At 48.9% G+C, this 15,451-nt stretch overlaps 1 protein-coding gene across 2 annotated transcripts in view; it reads left to right on the top strand.

Annotated features, from left to right (window-relative positions):
* Window positions 1–954: 954 nt before the first annotated feature.
* The window catches only part of ZDHHC7 (zDHHC palmitoyltransferase 7), a 30,192-nt gene continuing 15,695 nt past the window's right edge, over window positions 955–15,451 (top strand). Inside the window, exon 1 of one of the 2 annotated variants that reach the window (XM_075995836.1) lies at window positions 955–1,195. The gene's annotated coding sequence lies outside the window, so the exon portion shown is untranslated. Of the gene's footprint in view, window positions 1,196–9,026; window positions 9,093–15,451 lie in introns of those variants that run through there. The other variant, XM_075995837.1, reaches the window with a different exon arrangement.

The raw sequence follows: 15,451 nt of genomic DNA, 5'->3' as shown, positions 1-15,451 counted from the left end.
TTCCTCTTGAAAGAATGGAAGATACCAGGAGATAGGAGGCCCAACGTGGGTTGACTGAATGCACAGCACCGATCTGAATATACAAATGTACAACACACGGTCACTAAATTTTAAACTCTTAAAACCGGACTTTTGATAAATTCATTTAATGCACACCTTACCTCCAAAAGTCTAGCTGGAATGAGAGTTTCTGGGAGCGAGAGGGGTAAAACGTGAGCAGGTGGTTTGCAGACGGTGAGTCTGACAGACGCCTCGGCTCTCGGTCAGCAATCTTACAAAAAACGCGCAGTGAGGACTCACCGCTTTCACAACAAACATCATGGAGCACCTACGTCCCGGCCCTGGAGAAACTGCCCCGATATGCTAGGGAATGCAAAGAAATAAAACACATGTTCCTACTTTTGAAAAACTTAGCACTTATCATCTGGAAGGGATCGCAGCGACGCTGTGGGGTCCAAGTCCGGAGAGGGCCGAGGCTGAGCGGGCCCCAGGAGTCCAGTCCCAGGTCCCCGGCGGTCGCTTTGTGCCTCGGTCATTTCCACTGCCGCTCCCTTATTTTTCCACGTCCTTAGTTCTCATTGCTGCGCGCCGTAGAGGCCACGCGGAGGCTGGTTCCGAGAGGCCGCCGCAGGCCCGGTCCACGCCGCCTGCAGAACTCTCGACCGGGTTCGACAGCCTGACGGCGCGGCTTGGACCCTGCGGCAGTCCGTAGGCCCCATTCTTTCGCTTCCGGAGCTCAGCAGGATGGATCTCTTTATTTTACCCAGGGTGGCTTGTGACTACGAGCTGCCTTTTCTCAAGGAACTACCGGTCTGAAAGAGCCTCCGTCCAGAGGAATTCGGCCCCCCCACCGCGTCCCCTCACACCGCCCCGAGCGCCCCTCTCGGAGGCAGGGAGCGGCGCGGCCGGAACTGCGCAGGCGCGGCCCCGCTGACCTCGCCGGGTTCACTTCCGGGGGTCGCACGCCCCGCTCTTCTTCCAGGGCTCTGGGCTCCGCCGTCAGCTCCGCGGCCGCCTGCCTCCCTGCTACCGGCTCGGCGGGACCGAGGGGACAGAGCCGAGCCACGGGGCCCGCTCCGGCCCGGCCATGAGCGCGGCCGCATGATGCTTCCCTGCCTCGGCTGCTGCAGTCGCCGCCGCCGCCGCCGCCGCCCGGGAGGAGCCGCAGCGCCGGGCGACCCCGCCCGGGCCTCGGGTGAGTGCAGCGGACTGGGCCGGGCGGGCTGCCCACGCGCGGGTCTCCCGGCCACTCCCAGCCCCCTGGCTTGCTCTTCCCCCGGCCCCGCCGCTCCCTCTCCTCCACCCTCCCCGCGCGCCTGCGACCTTCTGGAGTTCCCCGGGGCACCTCGGTGCCCGCACCTGACTTCCCTCCCAGGTGTCTCCCTGTCGCTCCTTACTTGATCTCTGAGGGTAGGGCCCTAACTGCAGCTCTGGCATTTGCCTGACCTTGGTCGTGACACCCAGCTCTTCGAGACACCGTCTTCCCCTCTGTGGCTAATGATGGGGTGGTGGTTATGGAGCGGCTATAAACCCTTCTGTGAGCTGTAAAGTGTGTTTTTATGGGCGTGTATTACAAATGAGCTTTCTTTTCTTGCACGTCGCGTTGTGGCTTCCCGAATGCTCTTGTTTTTCCCTCCCCTGTAAGTTTTCAACTTTTTTATTCCTTGCCGGTCTTCCTCGTTATGGTCCCGCCTGCCCCACCTCAGTGATCTTTGGGAGGCACTTGCCTGAAAGGGCATCTGGGACGATCAGGTTAGCCTTTAGGGCAGTAAAGCTCTTGTCTCCTCAGGTGTGGTTGCTTCCAGGACTAAGTCCATTTTTGCTGTTGGGTAGATTCACTTTATTAGCTTATGAATAACCCGTTTATCGTGGCAGTTAAATTTGGAGTGTAAGAAGAACTGTTGATGCTGCTGCCTGCCTGGTAGCTTCTTTCAGTGTCTAGGCTGTGTACAGTGCTGTCCAAATCGATGTTATGGTGTTGCGTTTGCAGTCTGCTTAGTGTATGTACTTAAAAGCACGTGCATTTATTGTCTATGCCACTGTGACTGTCTCAAGTGGTCTAGAGATTTAGGTCATCATCTATTTCTCCATAAACTCTTCACCTCAGATGAAGAATCTCAGCTTTTTGATGTTGCTTTACAGCTTTTACTTACCCAAAGTCACCTTTTAAAAAGTCACCTTGTTAAAATTTGCTCGTTAGGAAGTCAGAACTTGGTTAAAGTGAAAGGCCTTCGGGATATTTGAAATGTGGACTGGAACAGAGATATTGACTAACCTGCATTTCTTGAACATTTTGGAAAATAGGAAGGTTAGTTATGGTTATTGAAGTTTTTCGGATTTTGTCCTTTGGAATTAGACCGGTAGGTTGACATTGGCTTCTGAGTTGAGTTGAAGGAAAACAAGACTATTTGACAAGGTAGTTTCCTAAAGCCTCCATTAAACAGTTGAACTGTTACCAATGGCTCAGAGCCTACCTTCCTTGACAAATTAATGAATTGGAACTTTACAGCTCTGCTAATCAATGTACTGTAAAAACAAATCCTCTTCAAGAATGGAAAAATATTATGAATAGAATGGCTCTGTCAGTGAGAAAGTATCAAAATGTACTTTATATAAGAACAGTCTTGCCTCAGTGTAGTGGCTGGCACTTGTAGTCTCAGCTACTTGGGAGGTTGAAGCAGGAGGATCGCTGAGGTTGTGAGCTATAGTGATGCCATGGAACTCTAGCTCAAGCAAGAACAATCTTGAGTCAGTCAAAAGTATGAACATACTTTTACTTTCTTACTGAAACTGTTGTCTGCCTGCTGGCTGGGACTCTTCGGTGATGTAAGTAATCTTTGTTAGTTTGAGAAATTGGGACTAGAAATAAGTTCACGTACAAAGTTAATGTTTGGGATGCATTGAGAAGTAGTTTTCCTGACCTAATGACTGTACAAGATAATTTTCCTAAAGCAGCTTTTTGGGGTATGTTTCTTTAAAATAATGTTTTAATTGCAAAAGACTACATGTTTGTTTTGTAAAAAAATCAACGCTAGAGCAGAGCGTAAAGTGTAAAGCCCAAACTCTCTTTTTCTTTGGAAATGGTTGTTCTCAAAGCTAGTCTCCAGGGCCAGTGTTAACTGTTTGCTGAGTGACTCTTCAGTTGTAACATCCGTGGAGAGTTTAGGCTGGCTGTGGGACTAAGCCAGCTATAAAGTTTAGAGAGTGCAGGCCCCAGGGCACACAAGACATTGACTGCCCTCACTTTTGACACCAACTGCAAAGGTTTTTGGGGGGCTAAGGTGGGGCAGAGTTACTGAAACCATCCTCTGTTCAGTACTTCACCAGAAGGACTCACAGAACTCACTGAAAGCTCTTTTTTTTTTTTTTTGAGACAGAGTCTCACTCTGTTGTCCAGGCTAGAGTGAGTGCCATGGCATCAGCCTAGCTCACAGCAACCTCAAACTCCTGGGCTCAGGCGATCCTCCTGCCTCAGCCTCCCAAGTAGCTGGGACTACAGGCATGCGCCACCACCATGCCCGGCTCATTTTTTCTATACTTTTAGTTGGCCAATTAATTTCTTTTTCTATTATTTAGTAGAGATGGGGTCTTGCTCAGGCTGGTTTTGAACTCCTGACCTCGAGCAATCCGCCCGCCTCGGCCTCCCAGAGTGCTAGGATTACAGGCGTGAGCCACCGCGCCCGGCCATCACTGAAAGCTGTTACTTCACAGCTGTGGTTTATTACAGAGAAAGGCCACAGATTAAAATTGGCCAAGGGAAGAAGCTCATAGGGTGGAGTCCAGGGAAGTACCAAATGGGGAAGCTTCTGTTGTCCTCTCCCTGTGGAGTCAGAACACGGTGCTTTCCTGGCACTGATGCGTGACAGTGTGCACGGAGCATTGCCAGCCAGGGAAGCTCACCTGAGCCTTGGTGTCCAGTTTTTATTGGGTCTTCATTACTTAGGCTTGATTGATTTCTTGACTGATTGCCCACGTGGGTGGTCTCAGTTTCCAGGTAGACTGATGCTGTGTGACCCAAAGCCTCCACTCTAAAATCACATTGTTGGCCTTTCTCATGTGGCCAGACCCCACCCTAAATCATATTGTTAGCCGAGGACAAAGGCCAGACTTCTTTCTGGATAAGGTTAAATTCTTTACATAGCATCCTTCCTTCTTTCCCATTCCCCTTCCTACTCGAAAATACTTTATTCGTGTTTGCTTTGCCATTGATGAATGAATATTGCTTCTAGATCATGGAAGATACAGAGGCCACAGGGAGAGCTCTCTCAACCTCAGTTTCCTTCTGACTAAAATGTCTCTGAGCGTTCTTCTCCTTGCCTTGGAGGAAGGAACCCCCTCCTTCCTGATGTTAACTCTTGTGTCTGCTTTGGTCTTTCTGTTAGGGGACTGTGAATTATCATTTACTATATCTTGCCTCCTTGACTGTTTTTTCTTTTGCTGGCTTCTTTGCCTCTATCTATAAACATTTTCTTTTCTTGCTAATTTTAGCCCTGCTTGCTTCTAAGTTCCATTCAATTCTTGAAAAATATTTCAGTAGAATCCTATTAATCCTCTAATAAAATCCAGCCTCCTTATGGGGCCCAGGTAATGCCTTATTTTGGTACAGCACCTTATGGTTTTGAAAACCTTGTATTCTCCAGTGCTTGGTAGGTCCTAGTGCTGGAAAACTGATGAATGAATAATTTGGCCAGGCAGAGAGAGAGAGAGAAAGAGAATTCTTCTACTTGGAAGAAACAGCAGGAGCAAAAGCACAGAGGTGTGAAAGGCGAGGAGGTTAGGGGAATGGAAATGAGCACTGCATGGAAGACAATGGTGAGAATTGAGCATGGAATCCCGTGGGCAACCCTAGAAGGTTTGGGACCAGGTTGATTTGTGACCTGTGCTGTGATTGTGGATGATAACTCCTGCAGCCATGGAGAGGGACTTGGGAACTGGTAACCCTTGGGGTTAGAGTTCTGCAGAGGTACAGGCTAGAGATGAAGGCTGGCTGAACTTGGGTTGTGGGAAAGGAGAGAGGAGAACAGTCACAGCTGTAAGGGAGACGTGTGATCAGCATACATGAGTGAAGGAGGAGTTCTGTGTCTAGAGGCTTAAAGCTGCTCAGTAAATCTCGGTTGCATGAGGAATGTTTGATTTAGAAACAGAGGCTAGCTCTGTGTCAAGCTGGAGGTTTGGTTCGCTGGGAAGTGGCGCAGTGCATTGGCAGCACCCAGTGAGGAGGGGCAGGCAGCTAGAGAAGCTTCCAGTCTCTCTTGAGACAGACTTTTACAGTTCATTGAAATGTTTTGACTTCTTAGATTCCATAATTCCCACATTCAGTTTATTCATTACAGGATGCACTGTCTGAAGCTGAGTGCTCTGGGAGCCAGTGTATGTTAATGGAAGAACATGGGCTTTGGAGGCAAAGCAGCCCTGACTCCAGCCTTACTGGCTGTGGATTTGACCAAGTTGCTTAACCTCTCTGAGGACGCAATTCTGAATGTGAGCTAGTAACAGTGCCTAGCTCTTAGGGTGGCGGTGGGATTACTGTGATCGTGTGTACAAAGCTCCTGGTGCTCTGTAGACGTTCAGTAAATTGTCTTTCCTTTCACCCTCAGATATGTTGCACTGTCATTAACTTGTAACCGAGAGCTAAATATATTATTAGCATGTCAAAGTTTTATAGTATTTTGAATACTGGTGAATCTGATGTTAGAAAAGTTCATTTCATGCTAAACAGAGAAAGCCTTTTAGGAAGATAGAGAAAGAAGTTGAGCTCAGGGTCAGCTATTCCCTGGGACAGGACATTTAAAGAAAGGTTTGTAACCCCAGGGTTCTTTTTATTTCTGGATTTAGAATTCTTGAGGGTTTAGTTACCGTGCTGGGATTTTTAAAAATATTTACCCCATTTGACTCGTCTGGTTGTGACTCTAGTACAGGGATACAAGTGGAATCTTTGGTGTGCATGTAGACATTGCTTGGCGACAGCCTCAGCCAGCGCCTGCGCTGTAGGGGAGATGCCACGCGTGTGCTTCCCGGACCTGCGGTCCCAGCTTCCCTGTGAGTGGGGACTTCTCTCTGTCCATCCCCTGCTCCCTTTCTCCCCTTAACCCTTTTACGTTTCTCTTCCACCCCTTTTCTCCAGGGCTCCGCAGGACCTTGTGACCCCTCCCATGGCAGATGTTGCTACCCTGTGGTCCTCTCATGCTTCCTTTCCTGTGCCGTGGGCTTCATTTCCACTTTTTCTGGTGTCCCTCGAGCATCCTCCCTGCTTCTCTCACTCATTCACTCAACAAATGTCTGTGGGGTGCGTAGTGTGCTGGGGTGCTGGGGATATTTCCAGAATATCCCCTTGAGGCGATAACAAAAGAACAAGACACCCAGCCAGAGAAGGTACGAAGTGTGGCCAGCAGGGTCGGGAGGGTGTTGGATTTTAGTCTAACTGAAAGGCAGTCGTTGATGGCTGCAGGCCGGGGAGTGACACGTTCTGATTCCTATCTGTAAAAGGCCGTGCTGGGTGCTGAATGGGGAACAGGATTGTTGGGTGAGTAAAGGCATGAGGGTAGGAAGGTCTGGGCAGGGTGGGGAGGTAAAGAAACGGTCAGATTTGGGATGGGTTTTGGAGGTCCAGCCACAGGACTGGCTGAGGGGTTGGGTGTGGGGAGGTGGGGGAGAGAGATAAATGGAGGGCAGGTCCTTGTTTTTTGACCTCAGCAATGAGATGGTGTGGTATTGCTTATTGAAACGGGGGAGAGTTGGGTCATAACAGCGTTGGGGGCAGGTTCTGCTTTGACTCGTCTGCATTGGAGTTGTTGAGTAGCTGGTTAGATGTACGTACTCACTGGTGCATCAGCAGTTGGGAGTTTTCCAGATACAGGTTTTTAAAAAATTTTTTCCCCCTAACCTTCCTGGGACTGAGATCCCATAAGCTGGTTTCTGCAGGGCATGCAGATGGAGGGAGACCCAGGACTAGGCCTGGCTACTCCCAGCGCTTAGATGTCTCTGGGGGAGAAGTATCCAGTAGGAGACTGAGGTGTGGCCAGGGAGAAAGAGAGGTGCAGCGTTGTGTGTCCCTGCTGCCACCACCACTCATACTCGAGAGAGGGGCCTTCCCTCCGCTGCGTCCCTGGTTCCTTGTTTGCTGTGTGTGTTCTCTCAGTTTGCCATCTTTTTGATCTGCAGTGCCCAAGTGCTACTTGAGTGAGTGATTGAGTGATTGACTGACAAAGTCTCACTCTGTCACCTGGGCTAGAGTGCAGTGTCGTCATCATACCTCACAGCAACCTTAAACTCCTGGGCTCAAGTGATCCTCCTGCCTCAGCCTCCCAAATAGCTGGGACTATAGGTGTGTGCCACCATTCCTGGCTAATATTTTAATTTTGTTTTTTAAAATTTTATTTCAGAGTATTATGGGAAATTTTTCTATTTTTAGTAGAGATGGGGTCTAGCTCTTGCTCAGGCTGGTCTCGAACTCTTAAACTCAAGCTATCCTCCCACCCAGCCTCCCAGCGTGCTAGGATTACAGACATGAGCCACCGAGACTGGCCCATGATTAAATATTTTAATATAAAAGGCTTTCTAGAAAGGTTAAGTAAGGTTACTATTCACAGTATGGATAATGTGGTAGCATACCATTGAGACTCGACTTCAGTTGGGTTAATGTTCTGGTATTTTTTTTTTTCTCCGTTAAAAGTTAATATTCTGTTCTTTAGATTCAGTGATTTGAGAAGAAAATCTTGGTTTCATACAGTGTGCCAAATATTTCACGAAGGCAAGCAGAGGGAGGGAAGGCCAGGAACATAATCACGGCAGACTGCGGCGCAGGGTCTGAGTGGCCGCGTTTGGTTACCTGTGGAGCGAGGGCGTGGGTGCCCTGCAGTGATCCAGGCTGATCCAGGCTCCCTCTGCCACCAGCTGGAGACACACCTTCTCCTTCCAACCTGCTTTGGAGTATAGCAACCTGTTCCGCACGGCCACACACAGGATCTCACTGTAACCGAATGGTGCCACCTCTGAAGTCTTATGGGCCCCCAGCCTCAGTCCCGCCTTTTCAGTCCTCCAAGCCTGTTGGGGTGCCCGGACATGTCCTTCGCCTGCCCTGCCCACCTTCTCTTCCCCCTTTCCTTGTGGACTCAGAGTCAGCCATTGCAGCGTGGGTCGCCTCTGCTGAGCTCCGGCCTGTGCCAGCCTTCGGGGGCAGCGGGGCTTCTGGACAAGAGCGCTCACCATTCCCACCGCTTTGTTAGACACGAGGTTCCACGTTGTCTGGGCTGCAGGGTCTCTGTTCCGCCCTCCCTTACCTGGGCTCCCCTCCTCCGCTCCCTGTTCCGGCTCCCAGCAGCTGTCCTTGCACCTTCCTTTGCTTCTCACGCCCCCGCCCCACCTCGTCTTTGCTGAGAAACAGTCTCGTGGAGTATGAAGGGCCGTAGCTTCTGTTCATCTCCACGTTCCTCTGTAGCTGCCCCTTTTTCCTCAGGAAGAAGGGTCAGAAGCTTTGTCAACTGTCACAGACCCCTCTCGCGCTGGCAGCCTCCTTGATCACCTGCCCTGGTCACCTGGCTGAGGCTGTGCTCGTCGGGTTTCTCCACAGTAAAGCTAGCCCCCCTTCCATACTCTTCCGAAGGACGTCCCTGCACGGCCACACTAAGGAGGGCGGCTATGCGCCACCACCCTGTGGCAGGTCTGCACAAATGACTTGGAATTCTTTGGCACAGGGGATTTGTATGTTCTCTCTTATTTATATCAGTGTGGACTCTTGGATATTTAGTTTTACTCTGGGTTATAATGCAATACTGTTTTACTTTGTTCAAATCGTTCCAGCTTTGGCCATTGAGAGCTCTTGCGGTTGGTTCCTATGTCCTTTTGACACGCCCCATCTGTGTGTGTGTGTGTGTGTGTGTGTGTGTGTGTGTGTGTGTGTGTGTGTGTGTGTGTTGAACGCTTCCTTACTTTCTGGCAGTACAAGATGCTCCAGGCTCGTCTTGTGTGTTTCCTGCCTCAGCCCTGGTTCCTTTTATTTTAGTGAAGGACGGTATTAAAAACCAAGCTCTGGGTGTCAGGCGTGCTGGTGGCCGTCGGGTGTGGCTCCTGGGCCCTCTCCGCCGACAGAGCAGGTAAATGTGCGTGTGTGTGCTCACCCGTGTGTACACGGCAGCCGCAAGTGTTGCGCGACTGTGTTTACGTTAAGCCAAGTGTGAGTTCATGCTCACGTCTCCACCTCCAGCGTGTGCCCGCGCAGCGCTGCAGCCTCCTCCCTGCTTATCTGGACGCTCCCGCCCCACCGGGGGGCTTAACTGTCCCGTTCCAGGGTGTGGAACTGTTTATCAGTTTATCACGCCCCGTGGGAACAACGCAACTAAAATGCCGTGCTCATGGCTCCTTCTGCCTTTGTGCTGGGAGGTCCCGCTCACTGCCCAAGTTCTCTGCTCAGCACCTTTCCCTGCCCTCTGCAGGGAGTTTTCTCATGTTTCTCAAACAGTTAGTCTTTTGTCACAGTCCGCATTTCATCCCGAGATCCTTGACCTCCCCAGTGATTACTGCATACATTAAAGTTCACTGTGTTACAAGGTTCTAAGAGTTTGGGCACGTTCACCATGCCATGTGTGCACCGTCACAGTAGCACGGAGCAGAATAGGCGCTCTGCCCTGGAACCAGTCCCCTGAGCTCTACCGCCCTCCATTCCTGGGGCAGCCACTCATCTGTGTCCCGTCTCTGTAGTTTGCCCTCTTCAAAATGTCACGTAATAGGGATCATGCAGTATGTAGCTTCATCACTGGCTTCTTTTACTTAACAATATGCTTTTAGGATTCATCCGTGTTGTGTGTTAATAGCTCATTTCTCTTTATTGCCAGATTGTAGGCACGAACCACGGTGCACCCATTTACCTATTGAAGGATGGGTTTTCAGTGCATATGAATGAAGCTGCTTTGAACATTCTGGTGTAGGGTACGAGTGTGGCTGCTGGATTGTGTGGTAGGACTGTGTTTAGCTTTGTAAAGCTGCCAAAGTGGCTGTACCATTTTGCATTCCCACCAAAATGAGCGAGAGTTTTGGCTCAGTGTCTTTGCCAGCAGTTGATGCTGGTCAGTTTGTTCGTTTGTTCGTTTGTTCGTTTTTAAAGAGATGGGGGTCTCACTGTGTCGCCCAAGCTGGCCCCAAACTCCTGGGCTCAAGAAATCCTCCCACCTCAGCCTCCCAGGTAGCATTCCTAATGACATATGATGCTGAGTGTCTTTCCATTGATCTATTTTCCATCTGTATAACCTTGCTAGTGAGGTTTCTGTTCAGATCTTTTGCCTATTTTTAGAATTGTTTTTGTTTTCTTATTGTTGAGTTTTAAAAGTTCTTTATTCTAGTTATGAGTTTTATATCAGAGATATGATTTACAAATATTTTCTCCCAGTCTGTGGCTTGTCTTTCATCTCTTCATCTCTTAACAGTTTTCTTTCTCTTTCACCTTTTGCCTTGCCTTCTCTGTGGCTTCATTCCCTGGGTGTGCAAGCTTGGACCTTCATTCTTTAAAAGCAGAAACCTGCGGTGAACCTGGTTTGTTTGGGGCCTCTTAGTTTACATGCTGTTAGTCTAATAGCTTAATTGGCTTAACTTGGCATATTAGTCTTCATTCTGTTTCTATTAAATCCATTTTGGGGGCTATCCTAGGCTTTTATTTTATTTATTTATTTTTTTGGAAACAGATCCTTGCTCTGTTGCCCGGGCTAAAGTGCCCTGGCGTCAGTCTAGCTCACAGCAACCTCAAACTCCTGGCAATCCTCCTGCCTTAGCCTCCCAAGAGTAGCTGGGACTATAGGCATGCGCCACCATGCCCGGCTAATTTTTTCTATATTTATTAGTTGGCCAATTAATTTCTTTCTACTTATAGTAGAGACGGTGTCTTGCTCTTGCTCAGGCTGGTCTCGAACTCCTGAGCTTGAGCTATCCTCCCACCTCAGCCTCCCAGAGTGCTAGGATTACAGGTGTGAGCCACAGCTCCTGGCCCTATCCTAGGCTTTTTCAGTGTCTCATGGTCATACCAAAATGCATCCAGCCTGGTGGGACTGGCATGAAGTCACAGGGCTGACTCACTGTCACCTTGGGTGGCACTTAAATCCCATGGGTCCAAAGGAGTGCATCTGTAAAACGGAGAGACCAAGAACTTCTTAAGGATTGTCATAAATGTTAAATGAGATAATACATGAGAGGGGAAATTAAACAAAGTATTCTCCTCCACTTTTCCCTTTAGCTACAGATGTCCATCATTTAACTGCAGTTTAAAAAATGTGCTTCTCTAATGTTCTCAGCACTCAGTCTCCCAGGCTTGTGGCTCTTTACTGAAACTGCCAGTGAAGGTCTGAGGTGATCCGATTGGCTTCGTCTGGGTGGTTGACAGCTCCAGCCTTCCTGGCTCACTCGCCCCCACCCTCGCCTTCCCTTAATGCCCTGGCCAGCTTCCTTCCTTTAATGTCTGTCCCCCAGGGTCTCTGCTCCCTTGGGTGGGCGCTTATCCCTTCCCTCTTCGCCTGTCAGCTCTGCACTGGGGCCTCTCGTCCTGGGTCAGCTCTGCTTAACCTGCAGATACCTCAATACTTGGTGAGTCTCAATCTCACCACGTTCTCGAAGAGTGTTAACCCGGGGCAGACATGCTTCCCAGGGTTCCTGCTTGTCACCGCATTGCTTCTCTTAGCCGCCCCGGCCTCTTCAGGCCCTGCTGCCCTTGTATCCCCGGCCCTGTCAGCTCTGCACTGTGTGATGGGAGGCAGTCAGCTCCTGGGTGCCAGTCCTCCTCCTGCCAGCCTCGTCTCATGTTGTTGCTAGTTACCATTTACCTTTTATTTTGAGCCAGAGCTCAGTCACCCAGGCTGGAGTGCAGTGACATGATTGTAGCTCACTGCAGCCTCCAACTCCTGGGCTCAAGCCCAGGCATGTGCCACTGCTCCCAGCTAAGCTTTATTTTTTATGTTTAAATTTAATTTAATTTTTATTAATTAATTAATTGATTGAAAGGGGGTCAGCACACCCAGAGTGCAATGGATAAGCCTCACCCTGGGAAAACCACCTTTGTGATCATGGTATCTCCCCTGCCAGGTTTAAGTATCCCGGCTAAATTTTTTTTGCTTCTTTAGAGAGAGAGAGTCTCACCATGTTGCCCAGGCTGGTCTCGAACTCCTGGCTTCAGGCAATCCTTTTGCCTTGGCCTCCTGCATAGCTGGGATTGTAGGCACAAGCCACCATGCGGGGCTTGTGCCACCAGTTACCTTTTAAACCATCTGCCCATTTACCTAAGGTTTGGTGCTTCCCATTCTAGCAGAGGAAGTCCAGAATTCCAGACTCCTTGTAGTGGCAGTCAGAGTACTGTTTTAGAGGACCCCAGTCTCGTCCTTTTGGTCACTTCCCACTGGCATGCTGTATCTCTTCTCCTGCCCCTGGGCACTGTCTCACACTATTGTTCTCCCTCATTGCCCACACCTTGCTGCTCCGCCAGGGCCCCTGCTGTCATCTTTATTGACACTTCATTGGTTCCTCCAAACACAATTAGCTGTTGTCATCCCTCTCCCTTATCACACTTTGCTTCTGATTTGGGGACAGCATTTAGCACATTATTCACAAGGCCTGACTCCTGCTTGGCTGTTTTGTGGGCTCAGTGAGCTCAAATGGCTGAAGCCCGGCCTGGGGGCCTTGCAGAGAGAGAGTGCTGGACACACCTCGCCCTGCCTGCGTCTGAATCCGTAGATCTCTCCCAGCAGGGTTTGATTCTGCTTTGCATAATTCTTCTGTGCTTGCAACAGAGATTTGCTTGCTTCTGTTTGTTATAGGTCCTCAGTGGGTGTATGAGTAGTAAAGCAGTGATGACTTTAAACAGTTTATAAACATGAATATCAGACGCTAGCGTAGACATTTTTAGTACTGCAATAATAAAAATCATTATTAAATACATCTTGATTCTTTTTTGTAGTAACTGATCACCAAGGAATACTACACTTTTTGTTTTGTTTTGTTGTGTTGTGTTGTGTTTTTTTTTTTTTTTTGAGACAGAGTCTCAATTTGTTGCCCAGGCTAGAGTGAGTGCCGTGGCGTCAGCCTAGCTCACAGCAACCTCAAACTCCTGGGCTCAAGCGATCCTCCTGCCTCAGCCTCCCGAGTAGCTGGGACTACAGGCATGCACCACCATGCCCGGCTAATTTTTTTGTATATATATCAGTTGGCCAATTAATTTGTTTCTATTTATAGTAGAGACGGGGTCTCGCTCTTGCTCAGGCTGGTTTCGGACTCCTGACCTCAAGCAATCCTCCCGCCTCGGCCTCCCAGAGTGCTAGGATTACAGGCGTGAGCCACCGCGCCCGGCCTATACTTTTTGTTTACTTATTTGTTTTCAGTGTGTTTATGAGAAATACATCTTCTGTTTATTGTCAAGGAAAAATCAGGAGAAGAGCTTATGAAACTTGAAGTTACAGATAAAAGTAAATCCAAGACAGGGTCTTGACTCAACGAATGCAGTTTATATAGGAGGAAAACTGTCCTGGCAGCTAGCTTGGACTTGCCTTTTGCTGCATCCTTCCACTTTCACACCTGTGTGTGCCTGTGCTGGGTATTTTTTTTTTCTACTCATGTTTTTATTGAGGCATAATTGATATACAATGAAATGTACAATTTTAAGTATATAGTTCATTGGATTTTCAAAAACAGCTCCTTGAATTTTGTTTTGACAAATGCATATGCCTGTGTAACCTACTTCCCTCTCAAGATCTGGGCATGCCCATCAAGTCAGAACGTAACCTTGGGCCTCTCCTCAGTCATTTTCCCTTGTGCTCGAACCCTTCTTCCATGTCTTTCAAAATAAGTTAGTGTGCCTGGTTTAGAGTGTCGTACGTGTGGAACCACACTGTATATAGTCTGTCTGGCTTCTTTCACTTAGTGTATGTTTGAGATTTATCCATGTTCGTGCTTGTATCAGTAATATTTTCCCCTTTGTGCAGAGGCATGCCATTGTATGAATATACCACTATTTATCTCCTGTGGGTGGATATCTGAGTTGTTTCTAGTTTGGGGATATTATGAATAAAGCTGCTATGAACAGTTTTGTACAAGTTTTTGTGTTCGTATTTTTTTTTTTCTTGGTTAAATATCTAGAAGTAGAATCCTTGAGTCATGGGGCAGGTGTTTGTTTAACTTTGAGAAAGTGCCAGACCGCTTTCCAAAGTGGTGGTTGTATTGGTTACTTTTTAAAATTTATATTATAAAAGTAGTAGGACTTTGATGTCATTCTAGAAATTCTGCCGTAGACCTGTAGTTGGCAGTCCTGTATTTTGCAAACCAGTTTTAGATTTTCTATAATTTTGCTAAGATAAGCTCATTGGAAAATAGTTCAAAATATTATTAAGCATTTAAAGTTGTTAGCAATCGCATAGATATTTGAATAAAGTTATTATTTATAAATACTGTACTGAAAAAGTCACCTCCATTAGTTTAAGCAGCTTGGGCTTGCTGGCCACACCTGCTACTAAAAAGCTCAGAAGGCGCTCAGAGCAGGGAATAGGTGAGGGAACCACTGGTGTGTCCGTGTGTGCTGAGGGCCTGGGACAGAAGATTGCCCAGGGAGCCCAGAGGGATCTCACGGTGGCCGCACGGCACACTTGAGGCGGCAGACAGTGAGGGCCTGTGGGTCGTGGGGAGGCACCCAGCATGTGGGGAGGCACCCAGCATGTGGGGAGGCACCCAGCATGTGGGGAAGCACCCAGCATGTGGGGAGGCACCCAGCGTGTGTTCGACAGCAGAAGCCAGGGAAACTCTCCCTGCCCACCTCAGGGTGCCCCCAGGCCCCGTCCCCTGTGCCCTCCAACTCCAGCCTGCTGGTGAATAGCCAGGCTCTCGGTTTGACACCACACACGGCAACGGAGGGTTTACGTGAGCAGGAAAACACTGGAAGTATATCACATACAAACGGCCGGCCAGGCCACCGGGTGCCGCGGAGCCAGGCAGCCGGTGGTGGTCGGGAGGTCGCGGAGCTTGCCTCGCCCTCCCGGAGCCCCTCCCGGCGCTCCGCTGTGTGGAGGGCGGGCGCCCTGGCCTGGCCCTCTCGTTTTATTTTGTGTTCTCTCCTTAGGGCTTCCTCTTTGTCCTGCAGTTCTCCTTTCGGGCAGATTTCTACACTCACTCGTCCAGTACTGTCTTTAAAATTCTACCATCGTGTTTTTATTTTTTTAATAGGAAGTTCTCAGAAGGTTCCTCCTTTTGTTTTACAGACAGAGTCTTTTCTCTTATTTTTCAAGATATTTATTAGAGCTGTGTGCCTGGTTGAAGTTTCTCCATGCGTCGTGCCTCTTCTGGACTCCTCTTCCCCCGTTTCTTTTTTGGGCCCTGTCTTTCATGAGACGTGTTGGGCTTTCTTCGTTTTTATGGCAGAGCTGTGACAAGCATTTAGAACCTCTGGTAGCGTGTCCCTTGGTGGCCCTGGCCATGGGGAAGTGTGGCAGCGAAT

The sequence above is a fragment of the Microcebus murinus genome, chromosome 20 (genome assembly GCF_040939455.1).
Source record: "Microcebus murinus isolate Inina chromosome 20, M.murinus_Inina_mat1.0, whole genome shotgun sequence".
Taxonomy (NCBI): domain Eukaryota; kingdom Metazoa; phylum Chordata; class Mammalia; order Primates; family Cheirogaleidae; genus Microcebus; species Microcebus murinus.
The sequence above is the reverse complement of the archived record's forward strand: the minus strand, read 5'-3'. Positions and strand labels throughout refer to the sequence as shown.